Raw genomic sequence first — 27,998 nt, forward strand, 5'->3', positions numbered from 1 at the left:
AATTTTGAAGGCTAGGGTTACTCCTCTAACCATGGTTGGGTTAGATTTTCAGCAATTTATCTAATTTCTTTTGCTTGGGATTATCAAGAAGTTGGTGGGGAAAGAGAGAGGAGAGAAATGGAGGTGATAGGACTTTTCATAGTGGGTTAGTGTTAGTAGAGTTAGTATTAATTTACAAATGGAATTGAATATTTACAATGGGAGTATCCATGTAGGATACAAATAAGGAAGAAAAACTCTTAAGAGGTAAGAAAAGGTGGATTTCTTACAAGGTTGATGCTCCAAGTGTCTTGAGTAGGGCCAATTTTGACGCTTGTTGACGGTCCACTAGCTTTGACGGTACATTTTTTCTCCACTCTTGACCTTCCTTGAGAGACAAGGTAATTGAAGCTGAGTAATCAACCACCATGATGCTGTCTTTTAAGAGAAGAGGCTGAATTTTGTGGTTTTTTGATAGATATGGGTAATTTGGAGGAGGAAAAATGAGACTAGGTGGTCAATTTTGGAATGGAATTGTGTGTGGGAGGTATGAGTTCACCATGGTTTCTCTTATTCTTCAAGGTTGAGGAGAAGGTGAGTAGTGTGTAGAGAGGAGTGGTGAGAGAGATGGAGATGATGAGTGGAGAAGTGTGTGTGAAAGAGGAAAATGATAAAGTGGAAGAGAGAGTGTGGCTGCATAGCATGGGAAAACTGGGGTCCACTAAAAAAATCATAGCTCACAGCTGGTAGCTCCAAAAATCATGAAAAAATTTGGGGTGATTATTCAGAGTGTGGGCTACATTTTCTCTTTTGACCACCGCTCCAAATTCGGAGTGGAGATAGGCGCCAAAATTCTCACCAAAAAGCCTGTTTTTTAGGCCTGCAAAGGTCTTTTAGTGGTCCCCTCCTTTGTTGAATTTGTACAATGCATCCAAGAGTGAGCCCCTCCTTTGTCATATTATAATACAAAGCATTCAAGTTGCCCTTGACCCATGCATGGAGGAGGATTATTGGTGAAATAAGAAATATATACATGGTGGGACTAGTGTATGGACTATTCATGGACTTTAGCTTAATGAGCACATGGTGTTAGAATAATGAGTAAAAATAATAATAAAAATATGGAGGAGTTATGGATATGGAAAGATATTGGAATCATATGATATGGTCCCTCCTTGAATTATTTTGGGTGAAAGAGGAAAATGTATGCAAGTAAATAATATAATAAAAGTAACCAATGAGTAGAAATCAATTTTTTGTTTTCACGAGGGTGAGGGTGAAAATGTGGGAGTGATTTGTATAAAGGAAAAATATGAGGTTAGAGTATGTACATATTGGCAAAAAAATAAAATTATGGTGTAAGAGGATGAAAGAAGGTGTACATAGGTTTAATAAAACACACACCTAAGTAGAAATATTTAAATAAATACCAAAATAATTATAAAAAATCCCTATATTTAGGCCATATATACAATGAAATATTTACACACCAAGAGGCCATAATATACTTTTATTTTTTTTTTATTTTTTATTTTTTTGGCTCACCTAGCCCAGTGACTAGCTAGCTGAGGGTTTTTAAGAAGATAAGGGAAAAGTCCCGTGACTCACGCACGCCTATGTACAGTGAAATGGTAGGGATAGCCACAGTGTTTGGGTGATTTTGGTAGGGTGAGGTAACTTACTGTGGCAATTACAAAGAGCCGAAAAAACGGCTATCACTAGTCTAGGTCATTTCTGACACAACTAGCTAATAGCTAGGTAGTGCTCAAGTCTTTGTGATTGATGGCGCTTGTGGAGGTATTATAGAGCTTTGCAGTATTTGATTTGAAACTCTTTTTCTGCAATGGTGATGAATTGCATGGTTATCTTGTTCTTTTCTTCAATTGCCGAGTAGGCCACAAATATGGATCTGAGATTATGTACCACCGGGCCGAATATTCTTTAGCTAAAAGTGAAGAACTTTGTGTAGAAATTCTCCTTAAATGTTTGCATGTAATACGAGGGTAGAAACATATTCCGGGCATAAAATCCATAAACCAATTCATCCGAGGACTGACTGGATAGATAATAGCACAAGCCTTTATTGCCCTTGAGGATCCATGTAGTGTCACTCTGGTTTGCTTCCTAGAATGACTCTAAACAATTCAGCAACATTCTGGCTATCTTGATAAGCATGATGCAAGAAAAATCTGGAATCCTCTTAAATAATTACATTGCCTTTGTGAGGGTCTGGACCATGTATGCTTCACTGGGCTTCCTACCCTTTGGCGATGCCAGTCTTGGGTAATTCAGCCAGGTCCAATGCTTCTTCTAGATGACCTTATGGTTCTCTAGACAATGAATAGGATCCTTTTTGATATATTTTCGCGCATTTGTGTGAAGGATGAGGTACCTTGGGTACTTTGTTAACCAGATATGCCACCAATTGGGATGTGTGAGGGACGGATTTGCTTCTTCTCTTTTACTAGTCTTTCCTTGATAGAGAGAATCTCAAACTTGATCAATGGATAGGGAAGAGACTGTTGATGACATTCTTCATTGATAGTTTTAGGAGTGATCATGGTAGCATTAAGAAAAGGAAGAACTCATTCTTCCCGTTGCATGACTTCTTTCCATATCTGATCAGACTCTTCGGGTGCCATTATCTCTTGAGTTCTAGTTTGGCCAAGCTGTTTAAGCCAAGCACTGACAAGGATCCTGCTTTTGTGGGTGTGATCTTTGGAATCTGGGTGGATTCACTACTTGTATCCGTCGAGCATTGCACAAATTGTAGAGCTTTGGAATCTCCCATTGGTTGATCTAGTGCTTCATCATGTTTGTTAGTGTGCTTTCCTTTGTCTACCAATGCAGCTTTGAGTGAACTCTTTGAGCTCTCTATCTCTACTTGGTAATCCTGTTCCTTTTTCATAAAATTGATTTCCAGTTCTCTCCTCTGCATTTGTTCAATTTTCAATTCCATATCTAGATCTTTATTCCTTTTCTCCAATGCCTGGTAGGCCACATCTGAACCTTGCAACGTTAGAATGTTGGATTGGCTTTTGAGTTTTGCAAGGAGCTCATTTTGATCCTTCACTCTAGTTTTCTCCAATGCATGGTAGGCCATATCTAAACCTTTCAGTGTTAAGACTGTTGGATTGTCTTTGAACTTTGCAAGGAGCTCATTTTGATCTCCAATTCTTGGTAGGCCAGATCTGAAACTTGTAGTGTTAAGACTATTATAATGGCTTTGAGTTTTGCAAGGAGCTCATTTTGATCCATCACTCTAGTTTCTCCTTGAGCTACCTGCATGTTTGCTACCTCTAATTGAGTCCGCAACAGCCATTGGGCATGTGTATTTGTGTCCAATAGATTTTTGTTGGTTTTTTGTAGCTCTCTTTCGTGATCTTTTGTAGTAGATGTGAGCTGTTCCACAATGGAGGCCATGGTTTGCATCTCCTCTATGTGTTTTTTATCTCTCTCTTGTAGGTCGATAGTTGTTTGTGATTGATCATGCATGTTGCTATACTCATCAAGGAGAGAATCTGTGAGCCTGACCCTTGTGGCCCAATAACGTTTTCGGATCTCTAGAGTGTGGATGCTTTGTTGTAGAGATCATTTTATGGTCATGAGGAGTTCCACCATTGAGTGTATATGCTCAACAAAACCATTGACATTTTTTGAAGGAGCAATTTGATTGGTAGTAGATGTGCTTGCCTCCTCTCAAACTTCTCTTTGATCAACTTTGCTTTCTCGCTTTCCTTTGTCTTCAATTTGGGTTTCTTAACTTGGACTTTGTGTTCCCTGGTTATTATTATCATCTTCTTGCTGATTGAGATCCATATCCATAGGCAATTCACCTTCTAGGGGTTCTTCTTGTATGGAGGGGGGGACAAATCTTGTTGTGCATTGCAATGTTTGTTGTAGGTGTTTCTACTTCTTTCGATGTTGTTGCTTTTGAAAAGACTCTTCCTCCTTTGTAGTGTCAGCAGTGGTGGTATCCTCTGCTTGATCAGTGTGTTCTTTGGCTTCAGATGTGGTATGTTTTCTTGTGTGCTCCTCAAGGCCATATAGATACTCCAGCCCTGCCAATGGGCCATTGGCGTGTCTGAGCATAGGGTTATTAGTGCAGAGCTTTCTGGGGTCAAGTTGCCAATATTCTTCAAAGTCCCCTTGCAACCCCCTCTCTAGCTCAAAGGATTCTTGTTCCCTTTGCAAGTAAGCTGCCCTTTGGGATGGTTCTTCAATTTGTACTGGTAGGGCCTCTCATGCTCTTTGTCTTTGTCATTCCTCCACCTTTTGTTTGCCTTTGGCTGCCCTCCAATTTTGAAGGTGCATATTCTTCCTCTTTATCTGCTTGGTCACCTTCATCCGAATCCTCGTTTCTTTTGTCTTCAGAGCTTTCAACTAGTTTCCTCTTTGATCTAGTGGTTGGAGAATTTGCGACTTCCATTTCTTCCTCTTCGTCTTCTTTGTTGCCCACACCAACAATTAACCATGCATTTTGGTTGGGTGCAGGTGGTAGGTTGTCAGTCATGCACGCCACGTGATATGCTATTTGTGTAAGCACTTTTGGATCCCCAATATAGGGTACACTCTTACTTTTCTTGTGCTCTTTAAGGTGTTGAGCGTGTACCAGGCATGGTTGATGGCCATTGGTTGCTTGGAGTTCAGGGCAGTTGTAAATGCGAGAGCAACCACATTGGGCTGGGTGTAGTGTACCTTAAAGGTCTCTTGGCTACAAGATAGAAGTGTTGAAAATATAGCCTGGTGGGATCTCAACATGCTTATGGATCATATTTGCAAAGGTAGTAATTGTTAAATTCTTGGTGAAGATCCATGTGCGTCTCTTCTCTTTTGACTGCATTGATTAACCCGTGGTTGGTAGATTCAAGGCCTCAACTACAATCTCCTTGGTGATGTTGATTGCTATGGATTGCCTTGATGGGTCTATGATTTGGGCAATGCCATCCTCCTAAATAGAGCTCAAGACTTCATAATATCTCTACAAATCAACACCACATGACTTCATCTTGTAGTATGCTAGCAATCCTAGCCGCTGGTTGGCTTCTCGTGTGGCTGGATGCTTGGACACATCATATATATATTTAGCAAGAGTCGGAGTTCTACTGCCTTGTTGTCTCTGCACTCTTGAATCTTCCCTAAAAGATTGCGACATGGTGTTCTTAGGATATGTTATTTTTACGAGCTAAAACACCCGAGCTTGGAATGATGAGCTTTAAATAAATTATCTTGATGAGACACATATTTCCCTAAGATATATGAAGGTTGAGAAAAATATATAAGTAATTGAGATTTTGTGCCGCTGCATATTCATTATGCAATATTAAAAGAACATGTAGCATATATTTCATCAAAATCAAGAAATATATATTTTTGCCATACTTTCCATAGAAATTATATATAAGCCCAACTCAAAACCATATTTATTTGGATGAATTATGTTGCAAACCACACCACAATCATATTCTGTCGGAGAGGCTACATCCCATGTCAACTCATAACCATAGTTATTTGGAGAAATTAATTTATACAACACATGCTACAACCATATTTATTGGCAAGAATTATATTTTTTGGAGAATTTCAGTTTAACAAGGCTAAGAGCATGGTATGGATGATACTTCATTGTGATAGCATGGATGGAGAGACTCGTCAAGAAGTTCATATATTGTCCACATTTAGGGATCCTTTCTAGGGATAGTCCAAGCATTCAACTATATCTCTATGCATTTTATTTCAATATATGAGAAAATTTTGACGATTTAACTCTGGTATTGACAAAATTGAGTACAAGTTACAAAAGTTTGAGGTCTTCCCAGCTAATTTCGCTAGCAAAATAGGTTGGGACAATACTTTGAAAATGCAATAACTTTCACGTTCGAGGTCCAAATATACTATTCAACCACTCAAATCGAAGGAAAAATGCCATATAAGCACATTTAGAGGGTTTAATTCCTCAAAAAGTATGTCATGTCTTGTGAAAAATGATAATAATATTTTGGTTTTACATGGGTTTTAGCTCGGAGAACGGAAACCCCCGTGTTCTTCCAGCTTGGCTTTTGAGATATAGCCCTTTTTTGGCCACTTTGATAGATCTGTCCTCTAACTAGTAAGCTTCCAAAGCTCTTGGATTCTTTGCTTTAGAGTGTTTTTCTTTTGGGCAAGCCCTGGTGATGGATGCATTGAGCTTATGAATTAGAAACACAATTTTGTCGATTAGGTACGCTTCAGAGTGGAAATATTTGTGCAACTCCTCATGTGAAGCTTGAAATCGCCAATTTTTGTTATGGTGGTTAAAGACTATTTCTTAAGCTAAGTAAACATGAAGCAAGTCAAAAGTTGTTAACTTTGGCCAATATTTTGCAAGTAAGATAATAATCCTGCTTATTATTTAGGGCTAGCTTTAGGCATGAATTTTGGACTTTGGCTTCATGCATGGGTCAAGGGCATTATGAATAGACTCTGATAAGATTTTGGAAGGATTTGTACCATTGAAGTGAGAGATGGGGTGAGTTTTGGAAACAGATCTCTGAAACTGGCTAAGTGTAAAAGAGAATACATGGGATGCCCAAATTTTATCAAACAGGGGTGGCCTTGTAATGACATGGGAAAACAATGTGGATCAAAAATTTGTGGAGTGGGGCCATTTTTGGGTAGGTAAATATTAATCACGCTTACTATCTACCTTCCTATTTTTACAACTTTTGACATTTTGACCATATACACTTGTTGACTATGACAAGATACAGCCCTGAATGTGATTTTGGTAAATATTGGATATTTAAGTGTCCCTTGGATCCAATTTTGCAAGTGTGAAGCCTTGGTGCGTTTTTTGACCAAGTGTAAAGGTGAAAATGATTTTTTCTAGTTTTAGTGTGAAAATATTATCATCATGACATGGGAGCAAGGTGTCATATTATCATTATGACATGGGAGCAAGGTGTAATGGAACTTTGCCGAAATTTGGTCATTTTGGGCTTCTAAATATGGTTTGTGATTATTATCTACCCCTGCAAATTTTCATCCAAAGTTAACTCTTTTGGTCACACATGCTAACTAATCTTAATACACAAACTTTATCCATTTTGAGTCGGAATTGGTTGTCATGGAGGTGTCTTCTCCACTTTGTTCTTCAACATTTGTGGTATTTCCCAAACTTTGATCGTGATGGCTTTTTGCCACCTTGAAGCATTTGGGCGTGGCCCACACGTTGAGAAGAATCCCCATGTTAGCTTTGGTTTGGTTTGGAGTTGATTTGATGCCTTTAGTGAAAAAATGAAGCTTTGCGCACCTCCGAGCCATTTTTTTAATGCCAAAGGCCTCGAATGGTGTTTTGGCTTGGTTATACCTATGTACATTGCTTATGGCACCTATGGAAAAGCCTGCCATGAAGTCATAACTCAATTTTGGCACCGGGTCAAGTTTGAGCTTATTATCTGTAAGACCCCCCACCCCCCAATAAAATGGTCATCTAACTTGTGTGAATGTTCTAGATACCTACGCTAGTAGCTCCCTTCAAGTTTGGTTGGATTTGGTGTACCAAGTCGGTCGTTACAATCACTTTTGCCTTCATTCTCTCTTAAGAATTTTCTGTTAACCTAGGGTTTTTTTGGTCTACCCCAACCTTGTAAGTATAATCAACAATATTCATTAGTAGGTTAGGAACTTACCCCTCATGTCTTGTGTGAGATTGTGCATCGTGGAAGTCGCTAAAAGCTGCAGAAGGCGTGTGCAAGGGAGTCTCGCAGAGCTCTCTTCAAAAGGTGGCAAGTACAAAATGAGACTATTTTTGGCCTACTAGGACTATACATACTTGGGTTTCCAACTCACTCGGGGGGTTCACCTCTTAGATATGTAAGTTACCACGTGAGTTCAAATGAATGGGTTTTTTAATTGTCAAGAGTTTAAAATTTTAATAGGATTATATTAACAAAAGGGGTTTTTTAATTGATTTTAGAGAATAACCCGTATGTTTTTTTAAGAAAAAGGGGGTCATTTTATTACCTTAAGCATGTAAGTAAAGGGGTTTTCTTAATACCGTTTGAACGCATGTTATATGAATAGTTTCTTAAAGGTGCACCCCTCGAGCCGAGTCACTTTCTCTCAAACACCCCGGTTAGTCCTAATAGATTGTAAAGTATACATCCCTTTCAAAAAATTCCGATTGTCTTGTTTTTGAAGGTTCCACCAAATCAAGCTTCCTGGGCTTAATTTAGGCCTCCCATCACCGTCGTGAGAATTGAGCAAGAACTAACATGCTTGTATGTCTCTTTGTTTTGATCATCATGGTATTGTCCATTCTTCCATCTGAGAGTGTTTACTATTTATTTTTTTATTTTTGACCTTTTTAGTAGAAAAATGAAAAGAAAAATTACAAAACCAGTCTAAAAAATAGAAAATCAATCCATAAATTATCTAAAGACAAAATAATTTATACTTGGCCATATTTTTGTGAATTTCTCCATTTTAGTCACTTTTTTGGCCGAAAAACACGTAAAAAGAGTGAAAAATGTAACTTTTTAAGCTTTTTCAATGATATTTAGGTCGATTGTTTCTGGGCACCCAAATTTGTTTTAAGGATTTCTCGCAATTAAGGTTTTGGTACCCAATATTTCATGGTTCCTTGCATGTCTGTGCTATGAGGACAAATCTTGTGTTGAGCCGCTGATATAGGTGTCATGCTGCTCGAACTTTCTTTTGTCTACTTCAAGGCCTGTAGGTACGCTTTCCACTCTTCCTTGTTGTATGTAAACAATACCTTTCACTGTCCACCTTTGAGTGTTAATTCCAATACTTTTGCATCCCAATCTTGGATAGCGTTCTACATTTGCATATATGGAACTTTGAGTACCATATCTTCATTCATATGCTCGTTTGGAATGCATATAAATTTGTGTGGGCAAAGAAACATGTGCACAAAGATGTTCAAGTTGATCATGCCCAATGTTCACTCCAACTCTTTATGGCACACTTTCACGTTAGCTTTGCAGTACCCCAAGGGTTGTGGGTAGTCGCCTTCTTGTAGATTAAATAGCTTACTATGTTTATCCTTGCACATGTATCTCCTAGTGCTTTGAATTTGAATCCCTCTTTCGGGGTCACTGTTATCCTCATGTCTATTCCATCTAGCCATTCATTATCTGTCTCTACTTCATTTTTTGCTAAACCCTGAGTGAAATGTAGACTTTGAACTTGAAGCATATTGACTGGCAGTACTTCATGGTCTGGTCGCATTGTTGTTATCCTTTTAAAAAATCAAATGCAAGCATCTTCCTAACCTTCTTCAATGACCTATCGTTGTTTCATTTTGCGTTCTTTTGTTGTCTGCATCCTTTCTAAGAGATCACTAGCCAATGGAAAATTATATTTTTGCAATCAACATCCACTAATCTAGTTTTTCATTATTTTACCATTCAAGGTGGCCAATTTAGCCACCTTGTTTTGTGAAACACTTTTGATTATAAACGGACCATGCCCCTTTTTCTTGAGCTTAGGGATGCGTTGCTTCAAGGAATAGACTAATATGAGATAGCTTTGCTTGAAGATTTTTGTCAACAAATGTGAGTCAAATAATCGTTTCCATTTTCTTTTCTGAGCATAGCTATATTCACTAGCTACTAGTCTTTGATCCTCTAATTGCTCAAGATTTTTGAGTCGTTCTGACAATTCATGACCCGTCCACTCTAGTTTATGTGTAGCTCTAACAATTGGAAATAAAAACTCCATTAACAATATAGCATCAAGTCCGTAGACAAATTAAATTGAGTGGCATTTAGAGTTGTTTTGTACAAAACCCTATAAGCCCATAGAGATGAATGGAGATTCATCTCTCCCAAGCTTATATTCTTAGTAAGCACATAGCAAATAATTTTATTTATATGCTTGGCTTGGCCATTTGCTTTAGGATGGTGGTGCATCCTACGTATCTTGGCCAAGCAAACAAGATGGTAGATGTTATCTGCTACCTTGTATACCTCTCTTTCACCTCCAAGACAAATGCTTCTCGATGAGTGCACTAACCGTTGCCTTTATGCGGTCTCTTACCATAGTAAGTTGTAGCCCTTACGGCACTAGTCATGCTCCAATTCCCCCCTCATACTTAGCCAAGTACTTTAGGCAATTTTACACATAGCCCAAGATCCATGTTACCTTGTTCTTTTCTTCTTGTGTGGTGTGTTGTAAGGTCCCTGACCCGACCCAAAAAGAGCACTATTGTACCATGAAATAAACATAATGGAAAAAGTTACAATTTTTAGCAGTTTTCCGAATTCTGTCAGTGCCATGATGTTTAGAATGTTTTAAAGCTTCAAAATGTGAATTAAAATAGTTTTTGTAAAAAATTTCAAAAGATAGTAAGTTTTTGATCACCCGACCCGTCTAGTTTTGACCATCTCGAAAAACTGCACCCGTATCCCGAATTTGAAAAAAATGCATTTTCGGACACCAAGGACTGCTAAATATGGCATGTACTTGTACATATACACCTTAGTTAGAGCTTAGTATAGCAATGTACGACATTAAATTCCGACTCGTATGGGCCGTTTTAGCCTAAAACCAATTTTTCCTAAAGTTGTGCGGGGAGGCACCTGGACTCGAGGTTGTGTGGGAATAGGTTCCAGGCCACTCTGAGCCAGCTTTAGTAGCTAGGGGGCGCCCTCTTGCCTTGTGGGAGTTGCAGGAGAGTTTCCATGCCAGAGAGTGGGTGTGAGAGCGAGTTAAACTGACCAACTGGACACTTGGTGGGTAGGCAACTAGACTTGCCAATGCATTAACTGAGTGCTCACTCAGATGCTTATAGCAACCCAGATCGATTTTCAGCCTTGTGGAGCCTATTTAAAGGTGTGCTCACACACACACACACACACACACACATACATGCTCACACACACCCAGTACACATGCACACACACACACACATGCTCACACACACCCAATACACATGCACACACACACACACCTTGGGGAGGTGCTGCCGGCACACACAGAGTTTTTGAAGGAGAAGCAAGGAGGGAGGTGCTGCCGAAATTCTCATCTTGAGGATTCATTTGGATCAGAAAAATCAAGAGGGTTCTCAGCCCCTAATCACGGTAATCATGGTTTAATTCCTGCCCTTCTTAATTCTCTTCATTATTCTCCAAATTCCTCGTCTACTATGCTTAATTCTAGCTATAATTCCCAATAGCTGCTCTCTAATTTACATAGTTATATTCCATTACATAATCATCATCCAATTAGATAATTTATGCAGCCATTCATCACTCTTAATCAATGATTAATACATGATTAGGAGAGATTTCTCTCTCTAGGCAGCATAGTAATTAATTGTCAGGCCGGTAATGATGTAAATTTGATGAAATTCATTCTTTTACCACTCAATATTGTTGTAACTAAGTTAGATTAATTTTTCCTCATACATTAAGATGTGATTAAGGCAAAATTAATCCATCATTGAGCCACTAAGAAGAGAATTTTCTCTCACCTATGCATGCGGTAATTTTTGCATCTTTCTAATTGCATTAGGAAAGTGATTGAGCTTGCGTAATTCATCTCTCTTGTAATTTAATTAGTAAAATTTCGAAATTCTTAATAATCTAAGCCAAGTGATTAACTTTAGAGCCGGTTCCCATAGGACGAGTAAAGTATTATCCATAAAATTACTAGGTCTCGAAGGAAAAATCTAACCCTCTTGCATAAGGAGGATTGTTCAATGATTCTAATCTATCATTTGGATTGTTATGATGCTCTCGGACCTTAGCTCTTTTCTTAAAGTTTATCATTTAAAGTAGTGAGTATAAAATGGCCCCGGTTAAGAGAACTCGCTTCGGTGGTGCCCATGACCGTGAGGCGGGAACGAGCAATGTGAATGGAAAAGGAAAAGCTCCCATGGACGAACAAGCACCGGCCATCTCACGGGCCATTGACGAAGAAATGGAAGAGGTAGGTCACAATTTTCAAGTTGTTTAATTTAACATTGCATATGATTAACTAGGAAAGAATATACCCCTAAACATGTTGGAGAAATCCGACGGAAACCTCGGCATTTGAATTCAATTGTATATTAAAGTTTAAGTAGGAAAGAATGGTTGATGGATATACTGTTTGCAATAGGAAAGAATGTTTGCTAGGGAAAATTTAGCTCGGCCTGTTCATTCTATTTCCAATGTTGAACTAGTCCTGAACCCCCTCTTGATCACAGGGGGCAGAGTTCCTCGTTAAGGGCTCTTGAATCCGCGTCTGCTGCTTAAGCGGTGGATACCCACGTCTGCTGGTTAAGCGGTGGGAACCCACATCTGCTAGTTAAGCGGTGGGAATGTCCATGTCGTGCTTTCTATGCGGCGGACATACCTAGTTGTATGGGCAGCTAGGCGACAACAGGAGGAGTAAACTTTCGCTGGAGGGGGGATGTTGTACCTCCAGAACATTGGAATTTTAATGAATAAGTTTGAGTAGAATTTTTACTAGAGTACTGTCTTGGTGCCGTTTGCAATACTGGTTGAAGGGCTGTCTTAACGAACATTGTGATTCAGAATCTAATCAAGGAATTTTTATGTTGAACAACCATTGTGGTAGTAATTAGAACACACAAGGAAGTGTGAGTGTGGGGGTGGAAAGTGGGGGCTTGGCTCAGGTTGCCAATGCCTATGAGAAGGGTGGTCCCGATTGGTCAGGAACTCTCTGTCCCCATAGTGTTTAGATCGATACTAGTAATACTCATTGCCCCTAGAGTGGCGAAGTCTCAAGTGTACGTGCCTCTGAAACATGGGAAAAAAGGCACTCGGGGTTTCTCTCCTCTTGGAAGGTGGGTCTTAGGATCGCTAGATAGGTTAACTACGCTTCCCTTGCGAGGTGGAGCTAGATCTCATTGCTAGTAGGTTCAAACTCGACTCACTTTGTGATGAGAGATCGTCCGCTAGTTGAACCCTGAACCACTTTGTTTGCTTCCATTATAGATCTAGTGGCCACCAGGTTCACCATCAGATTCGCCGTTTGATACGGCGGGGTGGGGACCTCACATGTGTTGAGTGAAAGTTGCCATGTTTTCGATGGAAGCAAGGATAATCTTGTGAATGCCAAGGAGTAGTCCTGCCTATGAAATGAAAGCAAAGCACGATTCAATATTCCATTAAGTACATAGCCACATTATCTCAAGTGATTCACAGGTGAAAAGTAGAGACAAGCACCATCCAAGGAAGAAGTAGCATCTATCAAGGCCCATCTAATACGAAAATGGTGGTGCAACAGACACTGTATGAAGAAGAACCTTCCATACATGGATTCTTGGTGGCTAAGTTGGAGGGAAGTCCACACAAATCTTACTACAAGCAAGCATGAGAATTGTCTATTATAGGAGGGATTCAAGAGGCACATATCTTTATACAATGCATGCTTTATTACATGTAGAGAAAATACATAGGAAAGGGACCATTGTTGCAACGTCTTCGTGAGTGGGTCGGCTCAAGTCATCAAGATAGTCAATGAAGCCACACACGGAACCCATGCTATAGGTCACCCTCAACTTTGATGGGAGGAAACTTCTCAACAAAAGAGGCTGTTAATAGAGGTCATCAATGTAGAGGATGTGTCACCACATCAATTGGAGTATAATCAGTTACTCAAGATCATCTTGTGAGTGAATGGAAAAGAAAAAATTTCTTTACGTGTGAAGGGCCCTCAAAAACACCAAAGAGGAGAAGAGAAGAAGGTGGTCTTTGGTAGTAGAGAGGAGGATCAAGAAAGTAATTTGACATGGCACTGGGAGCTAGATGATACATAGTGGCATGCCACGTGGAGGAAGGAGATGTGGAAGGTTTATTGAAAGCTCTAGCATGGAGTTCTAGCTCCCTCGTTTGAAGGATATCACAAGCACCCTAGGGGTTTGTTCTGCAAACAATTTTATATTTTTCTTGATCATGTGTTCCATTCCCATGTGTTAGACAAAAATATTGTTGGGTAAAGGCAGCGTGCCTGCACTCGAGGACCAGTTAGTGTTTGACCGCCCACATGTGTTCATACTTTATTCTTTATATACATATGAATAAGGGGCTCACTCACACATAGTTGACACAGAGTGAAGCTCCACCCACATCGTGTGTGCTCTCTTCCCTTCCCTCTCTTGCCTGTCTTGTCTTTGCTCCCGTGTCCCCGATCTCCAACAACTGGTATCAGAGCTGCAGTGGTGGTGGTGCAGTGGTGTATGACACTGCCTTGAGCTCGGAGCTCTCTCTGCCATAGCCGAGCTCGGAGCTCGGCTATGGTGGAGAGAGCTTGTGATGCAATAGATCTGAGCTCATGGAAGCTTGAGGGACATTCCCAAGCTTGAGGGGAGAGTATATTGCATGTGTGTATGGTTATTTGCAGCCACACTTGCAGGAGGTTTGCAAAAATTGATTTCCGCAAGTGTGTTTTTTGCCCCAAAAAACACATTTTTGGACATAATTCCCTCACACGGACTCAGAACTGGGCAACCCAGGACTCTATCCCAGGGTTTTGGCATGTTCCAGACACAATGGTGGTTTCTATGTGACCTAATTCTAACCATAGAATTTTATGCAGCATCTGTGTGTATTCCAAATTTTTATTCTCGGAGCGTAGTTGTCGGCATCGGCACTGCAGGTGGAGGTAGTCGTTAAGGTAAAAATTACAACGGAAATCATAAATGAAGCCCTCCATCTGCCGCAAGGGACGCACGACCTCTTGCAGAAAACAAAGGAAATCGACAATGATAAGGCCTTTTTGAAGCAACGTGGTCACAAGCTGACATATCAGGACCTGATCTACTCAGAAACGGAACTACCGTTGCATCTTATATCCGAGAATTTCAAGGTACAGAAGCCACCCAGATACACAAAACCCTTGTTGCATATGGTAGTGGTGATGGTGATGGGTTTGGCTGAAGGAAGGGTGGTGAGTTGCGACTTTGGAAACTACCTCCTTCACACGATTGTGGAAGCAAACTTAAAGGGCGGCCAACGAAGTAAAGCTTACATGAACGGAGGACCCATGCTCACAGGAATAGCCTATCAAGCATTGGGCATGACTGATGATCTACCACTTGCCCAAACACAAATCGACCTAATCCACGGGTCCAAAAGAGCCATGAGACCAGTGGCAGGGCCTTCTACAAGACCGAATCCCGGAGTCAAACAAACCAGGCAAAGTGCACCTTTAAGGGATTCGGACAGTGAGAAAACAGAGTTGGATGCTCACAGCAGCCAAGAGGAGGGATCCAACCCACGGGATACTCCTTCTGAATACCAGTCTTCGAAGGAAGAGAAGGATATCCCTTACACCCTGGGATACACTCGATTAAAGAGAAAGGCTACACATTTGGCAGAAGCTATCCCCATCACTCATGCCAAAAGAACAATGGAAGAGGCACATGCATTGAGGGAAAAGCTTCGCCAACAAAAGAAAGATCATCAGCAAACCCAAGAGACAGAAGCGGATGACGAGAAAGAAGATGATGAAGTCGAGGATGCTCCATTGATAGGCAGGTAGACAGAGGCCTTGGAAAGAATCAAGCAACAAAAGAGAAAGGAAGCTGAAGAGAAACAAGAAATTGCCAGTGCCATGCGGCAAAGAATTCACAATGAGCTCAAACAAAAGATGGAGCAGAGACAGCAAGAAGAATCAAAGAAGCAACGCGTCGATGATTTAGAATCATCTGATGAATTTGCAAAAAGAAAAGAGGAGAAAAGTCTCTCGCAAGGTGAGGAACAACACGAGACACAAGAAGAACAAGACCAAGACCTCAGTTCGCCCAAGGATGCTGAGACAGTTTCAAAGAGGTCAGAACAAGAAAAAATGGAAAGTGCAAGACAGTCGGAGCAAAAAGCTGACGAAAAGCAGACGGAACAACAAGGCAATCAACAAACGGAGTCACGGATGCAGCCTGCCACGACCTCTGATGCAAGAGAGGGTTTAAAACAAAAGGAAAAGCTGAAGTGGTCGAGCATTTAGATCAGCAGGGGCCAAGAACGCAGCGCACTCATGCTAAGTATGGAGCCTGATTTACCCTTGTAATTTTATGTGGTAAAAGCGCACATTTGTAAGGCCCCCATTATGAGGAGAAGCCATCGTGCGTGAAGAAAAATCACTCGCCGGAAACCAAAATTTTCACGGCCAAAAATCAAGGGCAACTTTAGGGGTTTTCACGGCAAAAAATGAGGGGCAACTTTGATTTTCCCTCGCCGGAATATTCCTTTTCGCCGGAATATTATGGCCGGCCGGCGGTCGGAAAACAACCGTCGGTTGGCCGGTGGCCGAATTCAAAAGCGGACTTGTCTTCTCAAGGGCGGCCACACATGGGCCGATTGGAGGGTCCGATTTGGACTTATCTACACAAGGGCGGCTACACATGGCTGCCTCTCCTTTTGGCCTATAAAAGGAGGCCATTTCTACACACATTATATAGTGTGAAGTTGATACAACAAGGTGAGTGTGAGGTGGTGAGAGTGAAACAAGGCGGGAGCTCCATTAAGGGTATAATCCCTTTGTAAACTACTTCTTGTTTTGAAGTACTAAAGCCATTGAGTGGTTGCTTTCCCGTGGACGTAGCCCACATTGGGTGAACCACGTATATCGTGTGTACTCTCTCTCTCTCTCTCTCTCTCTCTCTCTCTCTCTCTCTACTATATAATCTCGTGTATGTAAATCTGTCTCTCTCCATTAAGTAATCTACTCAATTATCTATTTAGCTACGTCTTATTTCTTAACAACTGGTATCAGAGCAAGGTTTGCTCGTAGCTAAATTATCCCAAGGAAAGGATTCCTTGAATTGAGTGGGAGTTATGACGGAGGAAGGGAAGCTCAAGATTGAGAAGTTCAATGGCAAAAACTACCAACATTGGAAGATGCAGATTGAAGACTATCTCTACCAGAAGGACCTCTATTTGCCACTAGGCGGTCTTGCAAAGAAGCCCGCAACGATGGCAGATGAAGCATGGATTTTCCTTGATCGAAAGGCACTGGGAACAATCCGGTTAAGCTTAGCGTCAACGGTGGCCTTCAATGTTTCGCAGATGAAGACCACAGAGGACTTGATGAAGTCACTTGACGACTTCTATGAGAAACCATCGGCATCCAATGAGGTATTTCTTATGAAGCCAGGCTCTACTTCCTTGAGCCAGGAGATCAAGGAGTTAAAAGAAGCCCTAAAACAAGAAAAATATGATAGACAGATCATGATAGCAGGTCATAGGGCCCTACAGCAGGCAACGGATGAGGAAATTAAAGACTTGAAAAAGCAACTGGCTGAGGCAAGAAAGGAAGTAGAGGATCTGAAAGCTAATAAAAAAAAGGATCAGCCGGACACATGAGAATTTGAGCAGGGAGAAAGATCAGATCACTTCAAGTTTGAAACTCAACAAAAGGAGATAACAACTACAAGCACTGGAAAAAGCACGCAAGAGTCTGCAGATCCAACCACGACATCCACCTCGGAGTCGGCCAAAGATGAAATTCAGCGTTGGATCTCAGAAGTCAAAGACCCGTCGCACAAGGCATATCTGGAATATGGATTGAAAGTGCTGGAATCAGCTGCCCTCCTCATGATCACTCGAGATGAGGTTGTAAAAAATTTTGGGCACGAAATGATCGCTCTACCGTTGATGCGGCAAGAAGTTCGATTATGGTAGCAAAAGATGCTCCCAGAAATTGAACCAAACAGCAGAGGGGATTACAGAGAGGTCCCAATTACAGCTCTTTAGATTGAAACAGTCCTTGACAATCAACCCCTCTGGAGAAAGAAATGGTTCGATCAGTGACCGACCGAAGAAACGTCTTACGGGAATGCGCCCCAACATCTCAGGATCGACCCCACTTACTGTCCAATCAACATGCGGAGATCCTGGGATAGTTTTTACAGTTGGCAAAGCAAAAGACTGGCAGTGCTAAACTACCCTGTCATAGCCAAGCCGATCAATAATAACCCCCCATCAGAGAATTACATGGTTCAACTCTGAAAGGAGTCATCAACATGATGAAGGAGATCCCAGATCTCGCTTGCCAGATGCTGGTAAAGATTGCTAAAATGCTCATCACGTACATTACAGCCTCCAGAGACATTGAAGTGGCAGAGCATCCATGGCAGGTATTTGTCGAGAGCACGCAGGGCATCTGCTGGAACATGGAGACAAAAATCCCCAGCAGAAATATTATCATGGGATTATATGCAAGAGTCATGTTTCTGCCATCTCAATACATGCAGACCTTCGAAGAAACTTTCATGACAGGTTTCTCCGAAGTGGACTCTTCCATATTTAATCCAATGACGAAAGATCTCACAGCTCGTCACATTGCCTATTAGAGCACCATTGCAAATAATCCTTTCAGAGAACTGGCAATCAAAGTCGAGATCGAAGCTAGAGTGCAAAAGTTCAGAAATATCACTGCAACACTAGAAAGAAGGCACTAAAGTGACTTCCCTCAGATGCAGCTTGCACGAGGGCATGCAAATGAATAAGAAGGGGGGAGTGTTTGGTGGATACGAGCGAGCAGGCGTATGCACACCGAAACCGGTAGATACTTTATTTTTCGGCAAAAACCCTGTAATTCTGCCTAAAATGAGTTGTAATCAGAAGAAGATTAGACCATATTCTTTTTTATGCTCTATGAGTATACCCCTTGTAAGAGACCAGTTGGCCATGGGAAAGCCCCCTAACTTTTAAAGTCAAAACCCTTAGTTTTTAAGGGAATATTATCATTAGCTTGGAGAAGAAAACCTACGCTACTAAAGCTTCTTGTGGGGCTACAATTTGTAATCATCATTTCTCCTAAACGGGTAATCAGAATTCTATTCCGAATAGTACATTGTGTTCCTTGTCTCTTGCTCGTCAATCTAAGTGTAGTCATTTCCAATTCTGTTGTGGTTCGCGACGAGTCGTTTGTGAGCTAAATGCATTGATTTGGGAGTTAAAATGGTTGTTTTTTGATGTTTTGACCTTGGATAAGTGTTTCTATGCTTAAGGAGGATCTTTCCAAGTACTTCTGTTTTAGTTTTCTGCACATTTTTGTGATGGATCATGATTTATGTACCTTACTAGATGGTGATAGAACTTGGTAGGATTGAGCCTATAAGTGTTGTGATACCTCTCCTTAAGTTTCGTGACATTCCGGATTTGTTTGGATACCGAAACAGCGTGATTGTGTTAAGTGTTGAGAATGGATGCATACTGATTGTCTGACTAGGAAGTGGTTGATTTGCTTTTGTTGTAAGAACGAGTAGTCTTTGAGTTCACTTTGGTGATATTGACACTCTCATTAAGTCTCCGTGCTCCACCCCGAGTCGCTTCCTTGCATATTGATATTATGTTAGTACAAAAGAGCTATGCTGCAGACGTCCGTCGTGGCGACCCGCTAACAAATGGACACACTAATGTGGAGTAGGTATGTTAATTGCATGCTTGTGTAGTTGTGTGATTAAGAGTTGTGAATAGAGTGATTGATGTGAGAGGTTAATTTCAACCACATGATTGTGTGCAAGTGATTAGTAAGTAGGAATGTGTGGTTGATTAGAGGAAGCCCTTTCCATGGCTTCTCTCTATGATGAGTAGAAGTATCCCTTGAATACTCTATGTCTATACATCCTACGCTCGTGCTTCCATGCCCTAGCCGGGTTGCCGTTCCACGATTTGACAAATTTTTCCTCTGGAAGTTTGATCGTTCCCTGCGTTTCAATATTCTAAGTTTGGCCTCCTAGTGTGCTTATTCCCGAATGTCCTGTGCTTGACATCTGCATTGAGCTGCTCCATGGAGTGTTGCGAGTTCGTCTGGTGTCAGCGGAAGAAGATATTTCTTTAACCTGCAACCACTCGTCCAATTAGGCATCTCCTCTCCTATCAATGTTGCAAGTTTCACGACACCACTTTGCGATATATCATGGATCACAAAAGGCCCCATTCCTCACTTTTTGAGTTTCTTGGAGTGCTATTTCAGGGTGTACATGAGAATGTAATCCCCTTTCTGGAACTCCTTACCAATCACGTGTCGATCATGAAAAGGTTTCATTTGGTTTTTCTGAGCATGTATCCCAGCTATCGCTTTGAGTCTAGTTTCATCTAACTGTTCTACGGTGTCTAGTCTCTCTGATAGCTCATGGCCCGTCCATCCTAATTGTGTTGCCACCCTAAGGGATTTGACTAGGAATTATAATGGTACTATCGCATTAATTCCAAAGACCAGGTTAAAGGGAGTCGTGCCAATGGAAGTTTTAAAAGCTACACGGTAAGCCCATAAAGTGGTGTGTAATTTCTGATCCCAACCATTTCTTGAGTCACTGACTATTTTGGTGAGCACGGTGCACAGGATTTTGTTAGTGCTCTCTGCCTATCCGTTGGCTTGCGGATGATAGGGTGTTGACTTTTGGTGGACCACCATGAATTCGTGAAGGAGAGTCTCAATGATGTCGTTTACAAAGTGTATTCCTCTATCGCTTACTATTTCGATTGGTAGTCCATACCACGTAAAGACGTTTTCAAAAAGAAACTGAGCTATAGTCCTTGCATCATTTTTTTGGGTTGCTTTGGCTTCCGCTCACTTCGTCATGTAATACGTTGCTACAATAATGTATTGCGTGTGTGTCCTGTATCCGGGAGGGTTGATAGGACCAATGAAGTCAATGCCCCATTTGGCAAAAGCGCAAACTCCCATCATCGGCCTCAGTGGCATGTCATCTCTCTGTAGGGGTGGTTTTGTGCGTTGACATTTGTCACATCGTTTGACGTATGTTGTTGCATCCATGAATAGGGTTGGCCACCATATACCTGAGTTTAGCACTAGCTTTGCCATTTTATCAGCGGAGAAGTGTCCTTCGGGTTGTCCCACGTGTGCGTGATCTAGGATGACGTAATATTCGCTTTCTGTAGCACACAACCGTAATTGTTCGTCTTTTCCCCGCTTATACAGTTGGTTGGCAATGAGCAGATAGTGTTTGGCCTCTTCCTCAACGGTTTTCCTTCTTGATTTGTCCCATTCCTCTGGAAAGGTTTGTTTTTCAAGTACTCAACGATGTGAGCACTCCATTTCGGTGCTTGTACTACTCGAAACATTGTGGCATGTTCCACTGGTGACTGTATTATACATTTATCGCAGGATTTTACATATTTATGGACATTGTATTCCATGTTTGGCCAGTAGACGCCCAGTCTTTGTAAACATTGGCCTGTGTGTATTTCACCGATGTGAAATCCCGTGTTTTGTATATGAGCTTGTTTGAGGTAGTAGGTGGTATCTTCAGGTTGTACACATAGTCTCAGTATTCCATCCTTATCGTGTTTGTACAGCTGTCCTGCTAAAAGGATGAGATTCCGTGTTTTGTGGATCATTGATGGTTGTCTTTCTATCTGCAAAGAGCCAATTGTGAGTAGTGGCATGACCTCTTCGCTCCATTGCGGCACCATTTCTATGTTGAACAGATATGAATCAGGAAGTTCATCATCGACACCCTCAGGTGCTTCCCCATGAAATAGTCGTGAAAGATGATCTGCTCTCTGGTGTGTGGTCCCCTTTTTTACAACTACCGTGAAGTCAAACTCAAGCAACAGTATAAACCAACGAACAATTCTTCCAGTGTTGCAAGGTTTGTCCACTAGATATAGCAGTGCTTGGTGATCCACTAAGAAGACAAACTTGTTTTCTAGAAGGTAGTGTTTAAATTTCTTGACAGCATAGATCATTCCTAGGCCCTCTCTTTTCGTAGTGGTATAATTTCGCTCTGCGTTGTTTAGTTGTCGACTGGAGTAGCAAATGGGAAAAACCATTTTCTTCTCTCCTGGCTGGGCTAATATGCACCCAATGGCATAGGCTGACGCATCCACATGGACATGGAAGATTTTGCTCCAGTCAAGGGCTTGCAAAATTGGAGTTGAAATCAAATGTTGCTTCAATTTTTGGAAAGCCCGCTCACATTCCTCCATCCATTCAAACTTAGTTATGAGGGCGTACAATGGCTTGGCTATTACAACATACATATATATGAATCGCCGATAATATCCGCAATGCCCCATAAATGCTGGCACTTCTTTTATCTTCATTGGTCTTGGTAGTGCAGCCATTGTCTTCATCTTTTCTTGATCAGTTGAAATGCCGTTTTTTGACACTATGTGGCCCAGAATTCTACCCCGTCTCACCATGAAGGCACATTTTTCTGGGTTTAAGAAAACACGATACGTTCTGCATTTTTCAAAGACTTTACCCAGATGAGTGATGTGGTCACTTCGTCGGTGGGAATGAACACAAAGATCATCCATGTAGATCTCCAGAAATTGTCTGAGATATTCTTTGAATGCGTGGGTCATTAGTCTTTGAAATGTGGCCGGGGCATTAGTCAAGCCGAAAGGCATTACCCTATATGCAAATATACCCCACTCTGTTGCAAAAGCTGTCTTATGTTGTCCTCCACCTTAACCGCTGTCAACTGGTTGTAGCCTGAGAACCCATCCACGAAACTATAGGCCTCTTTCCCTGCTACCCTCTCAATAACACGATCAGTTATTGGCAGCGGATAGTTATCCCTAATGGTGGCTGCATTTACTTGCTTGAGATTTACACAAACCCACAGTTTGCCATTCTTTTTGGGTACCACCACAATCGGGGACACCCACTCTGTGTGCTCAATCTCGTAGATAAACTTGGCGTCCTTTAATTTGTCTATTTCTCCTTGATTTTTTTTGCAAAAGTTTCATTGTACGTGTAAGGACGTTGTCTGCGTGGTCTAGCATTGCTCTTAAGGGGAATTGTGTGCTGGCATATCTCAGGATCTATCCCCTTTAAATCTTTGTAAGACCATGCGAAGACATCTTTATATTGCCTGAGCATATCGACTAGAAGTTTCTCTTCCTCTTCAGTAAGGTCCGTGGCAATATAGGCCGGTTGAGGCTCCTCTCCGGGTTCTGCTAAATTGATGCGTTTTGTGTTTTCAGGCCCATCATATGAAGTTCCTGGTTCTTTGGGATCTCGTTTGGGTTTTTGCACCAGTATCTTCCTATCCTGAATGGTATACTTCTTATAGTGGGATGGTGCATCGAATTTATCATCATTTGATTCCTCGTCAGTTTCCATTTTGGTTGTCCAAACTTCTTTCAATGCCCGTTTTAAATCATTGTATTTGACTTTGTGTTCCATTTTGGACAACTTAGACGGTTTTTCTGTCTGTTTCTCTTTTTTTGGTTTATGTTTTGACGATGTTTTGGTTGAGTCATGTTTCATGTATCGCTTTGATATCCTATCCTTGAGGAAGTGAGTCGCTTTGACTAATCTCAAGTACTGTGTTTTGTCAGTTAACAGAGGTACTGAGTCCCCGTGGTACTTGTTGTGGTTGTTTTTGCGTTTATCTCGATACCTGCATTATCTTCGAGGGTTTTGGTTAGGGAAATCATAGTAGATCACTCGGCGATCCTTCCGTTTGATGCTCTGGACAGCTCATCGTTCACGTTATCCTCTAGCGCCCTATCAGTTGAGTCTTGAAACTCTTCTTCGTCATTCGTTTAGACAAGGTCCCTCACAGAGATTTCATCCACTATGCATTGGCACTCGGCCATCCCTTCCTTGTCAGGTACGTCTTCCTCAGTCTTCGGAGTTAGGTGAACATTTATCATCTGGAATGGAATGATATCGTACCCTTCCTCGTCACAAAATTTGGTGAGGGTCACTTTGTTGACACAAAAATCAAGAGTAGCTAGTATTTGTTGCCATCCAAACGGTTTGAACATCTCCTCTAGAAAAGGCTCTGGTATGTATGCTTCATCTTGTGCAGTCCTATCAAGAATGCAGTCTTCCTTTTTTAGACTTACAGAATCCGAAGCTTCTCTTGTCCATTGGTAAGCTTTCTTGAGCCAGGCCGCTATTCCTCCTTCCTGGTCAGTTGTGGAATGCAGGTCTTCTCTTGGGGCTCTGTCTACGTCTTTATAGCTATGATCGGTGACACTAATTTTTGTAGTGACATCCTTTTTCCTCAGATAGATATAGTCGTAACCCCAATCTTAGACCATTTTGAGCTAACGCATGAATGGTCTACCCAGAATGATGTCGAAATTGCTGCTCTCATCGAATTTCATGATAGCAAAGGTGTGTTCGTATGCAATTCCACAAGAGGTTACTACAATCTGCTCCAAGATGCCAATAGGTCTCTCCAGGTACCCATATGCTAGTTGAAGTTTCATTCTCGTTTTTCGTAGAGTAGGTTTTTCCCATTTTTTCCACATTGCTTTGGTGGCTATGGCAATTTCGGCTCCACTATCCAATATCGCTATCGATTTTACATCCTGGTACTCTACCGATAGGGTAGTATTTCCTTCTTCACCTTCACAATAGTCCCCTACTTTTTTGTCTGGCACTGGCTCGTGTTTAGTCTGCTTTGAGGGTTGTGTTTTTAATGTGTTTCAAGAAACCTCGGTTGAAGGAATTACAAGCCCCATTTTTTCCAAATTTTTCGTGACCTCTTCCCAAAGATGCGGTCTAATGTTCAGCAACTCTGACAAAGTCAATGTACAACGGATAGGTGATGACATCAACTCGTGAAGAGTTTTAGTGTCCATTATCTTAGGATTGGCTTTCCATGGAGATGGAACTTTCCTTACCTCTGATCGAGTTTCAAGGTTACCAATAAATGAAGGTAAAGTCCTAGGGGATTCACTCTATATAGAAAACGGGACGCCGCCTACGAGCGGACAACTTTGATAAAACCCCTATATACAACTCATATTAGGGAACATGACCCCCCTTTCTATGCATATACGACAATCAATGAAGAAAACTATCATACCCCTATCTTACATATAAAATTTAGGTCTCACATGATCTAACTAAGTAAAACTAGTCAAAGAGTGTGTAGCATAGTGACTGACAACGTACTAAGGGAAGAACCACTTGTGTTGATGATAACTACATGTGCCCTCAATGTGTCTTAGTTTGACTTTCAAACTATGTGCCCGATCAACCTGCACTCTAGCTACTTGTCCCTCAATTCTGACCCATCCAAAGCTGTTGTAAATCAATCCTTGACCTGCTCCAAATCAACCCTTATCTATGACCGGCTTGATGAAAAATTTGACATGTAACCTCATAAAAAACTTCCCCAAAACTCATCCAAGTTCTAGTGCACACTTGTGACCAATCGTTACAAGTAAGCAACACGGGTTAGTCTCCCCCTTCCCCTCCCCATAAATATGATACCCCCCTTCATTATTTTTAAGTTTGGGAGATAAATTATTGGGGGCCTACCCCAAACTTATACGCTTATGTAACTTGTAAAAAAAAAACCCCTCCCCTGCACTTACGTGGTGCGGTAAGTTTTCCATGGTGAATCCCTCGGGGGTAAAGTTTTCAACGACTGTGGTTTATTGTCTTTCGATATCGATGTGCCTGTATCTCCATACAATGATTGGATGTCATTTGGGTAGAGCTCATGCTCCAGGTGGATTTCCGGGATAGGAGCTGACACAAGTGTGGCACTCTCGTCCTTCCTATTCCTGATATGTTCCCATAGCTCTTGAGGCCATTGTTCTTGTACCTCCGGAATTGGTAGTGGTACCTGAAAATGCATTCCATCTGTTGTATTGGCTACTACCCTCATGTCCAAAGGTGTTATATCGACCGGATTGGGTAGGTTATTCACTTCAATTCTCCTCTCATCTAGCTCCTGAATCTTTTCTCGTATGAATACCTCGGTTTTTGGAGTCGTAGGAACTGATGATTCCATAAGCGCTTGAGCGGCTTGAATGAGCTCCTTGCACATCTTTAGCCTCTCTTTCTCATACCCTAGATGAGGGTACATTAAAAACCAATCCTCTTGGGTTTGGTTAGGCTTTAGCCTTGCTTCGTAAGCTTTCAGAATTGCGTCCAAGGGTTCAACCACCTTTTCTGCTAGGACTGACCCCCCGGATGGCAGTTCCGACAGTTTCTTTGTCTCATTGTTACCATTAAGGCCTCTTTCCCTTTGAAGTTGTTCCTCTGTTTTCCGCAATTTGGTTTTCAATGCCGTTTTTTCCTTTTCTCTTTTGGCTTTCATCTTGTTTCATTTTGCCTTCCAGGAGTTTCTAGGGGTTTGGACAGACAAGTTGTCTATCTCTGTTTGGCTGGCCGGGACACTCTTTGCTACCTCATGTGCTTGAGCTCTAGTAACCGCTTTTATTGGAATATTTCATTTTGTTTCTGATCCACTTGAGCTTGACACAATCCCTATTTTGTTCATGGTTGCTTTTTCTTTATTTTCGGGGTTTTTTGGGCAGTGTGGAATAAGATGGTCCGTCGTGCATCCGTTGCAGAATCCAAAAAATTTCACCCACTCTCCTTTGTTTGGACACACTCTAGCCCAGTGATCCCCACCGCATTCATAGCATGGTCCTACAAGTGGTGGGGAAGCTTGAGGAGCTTCCATTGATTGTCCTATGCTAGGAGGGTAGCCTCTAGGTTTGTAGCCCTAATTTGCCATAAACATTAGCATATTCAGAGCAACCAAGTAATGATTTTTGGTTGGTTGTGCTATGTATGAAGGCTCAAGCATTTCTTTTGGAATTATCCATGGATTATATCCCTCTGGAGCATATGCATTCCTATCACTTTTCCTTTCATAAGTACTGTCTGAATCTTCTAGGTGTGAGATTACCTGGATCATACTCTGATCAGATGGTGGTTCTATGGTTTGAGAAATCCTTACCATAGCCCTATTTTCCTGGGGTAAAGGAGGTTGATGTCCCAACACCGGTTGAGCTTTTTCCTGACCCAAGATTGCGTTATTTGGCCCCACTTGGTACCTTGGAGGGGGTGGATTTTGTTGTCCTCCAGGTGGTTCGTATTGTCTCTCTCTAACATAGTTCCGATTGTAGAAACATTCGTGAGTTTCATGGTTTGTCCATTTTTGTTCTGTAGCACACCATTTCAATACCCGCTGTGCGTTAGCTCCTGGCCTTTGTTGAAGGTTGCACCACTGGGTTGGATGGTCACCCCCAGAAGTATCACATTTTTGGGTGAGCGGTTGTCATGTGTTTGGGTTTGTCCTGTTTCCTTGGTTCATCCTCCTGATCACTTCCTCGATCACTCGATCAACGTCCGGTACAGTTGGGTTTTGCCCTCCCGATTTCGTCGTGGACTCGATCGTAGTTGAAGAGGTGATACTTGTCCCCTGATCTATGTCTTCAATCACCTCCCCATATGCTTTGCAGTTATCTACAAGATACAATGCCTCTTTCGTGACTTGTTCAAAGGTGACACAGGCTTTCAGGTGCAAGTCCTTCTTGAGCGTGTCATTTTGCAGTCCCTCTATGAAAAGGACTGATAGTCTTTCGTCCTGAGGTAGTTCTCGAGCGGGGCATCTTTCAATGTACTGCCTGAAACGAAGCGATACTTCTTTCACTTTTTCCTTTTCCTTTTGCCTAACTGCATAAATCTGGGAGATAGTGTTATGCTTGATCCCTCTTTTTGAGAATTCCTCAGCGAATTATTAGAGAAGTTGCTCAATACTCGGAAATTCTAAGCTGTTTAATGGTTGAAACCAAGTCAAGGCATTACCTTCCAATGTCAACCCAAATCCTTCATACTGAGTGTGGAAATCAGTCACCTGTTCCGCTCTCAACACTTATTTGAAGGTTGAAACATGGACATATGGATCGCCAGATCCATTATACTTATTGGGTAAGCATTTTGCCACGTGAGATGGTCGCATACGCGTGGCCTTTGCAACCATTCTAACAACTCTTGGTCCCCCTGGGATGGCTTCTCTTGCTTCGTAATCTCCTCTTGGTACTAACAGTGGTATCCTATCCGCCCTACATTCATCAATTCGATCTCTTGTGATAGTCGGAGGGATTCCAGTGGTGTAAGTGAATTCAGGAATAGAGCTGCCCCTATGTGTGTTCATGGAAGCCCTAGTTGCTGTCGACCCTAAGGGTTCTGTTCTCGGCACTCGTTCATGTCCATAAGAATCCTCCACTCTTGTTCTCAAGGGACTCTCAAGTACAGTTTCAGGTTTGATGTGAGTGGTCGTGGTTTTTTTAGCTTCCGGATTTACATAGTATTCGTGGAGT

Source organism: Adiantum capillus-veneris, chromosome 3, assembly GCF_014529385.1.
Source record: "Adiantum capillus-veneris isolate H3 chromosome 3, ASM1452938v2, whole genome shotgun sequence".
Classification (NCBI taxonomy): domain Eukaryota; kingdom Viridiplantae; phylum Streptophyta; class Polypodiopsida; order Polypodiales; family Pteridaceae; genus Adiantum; species Adiantum capillus-veneris.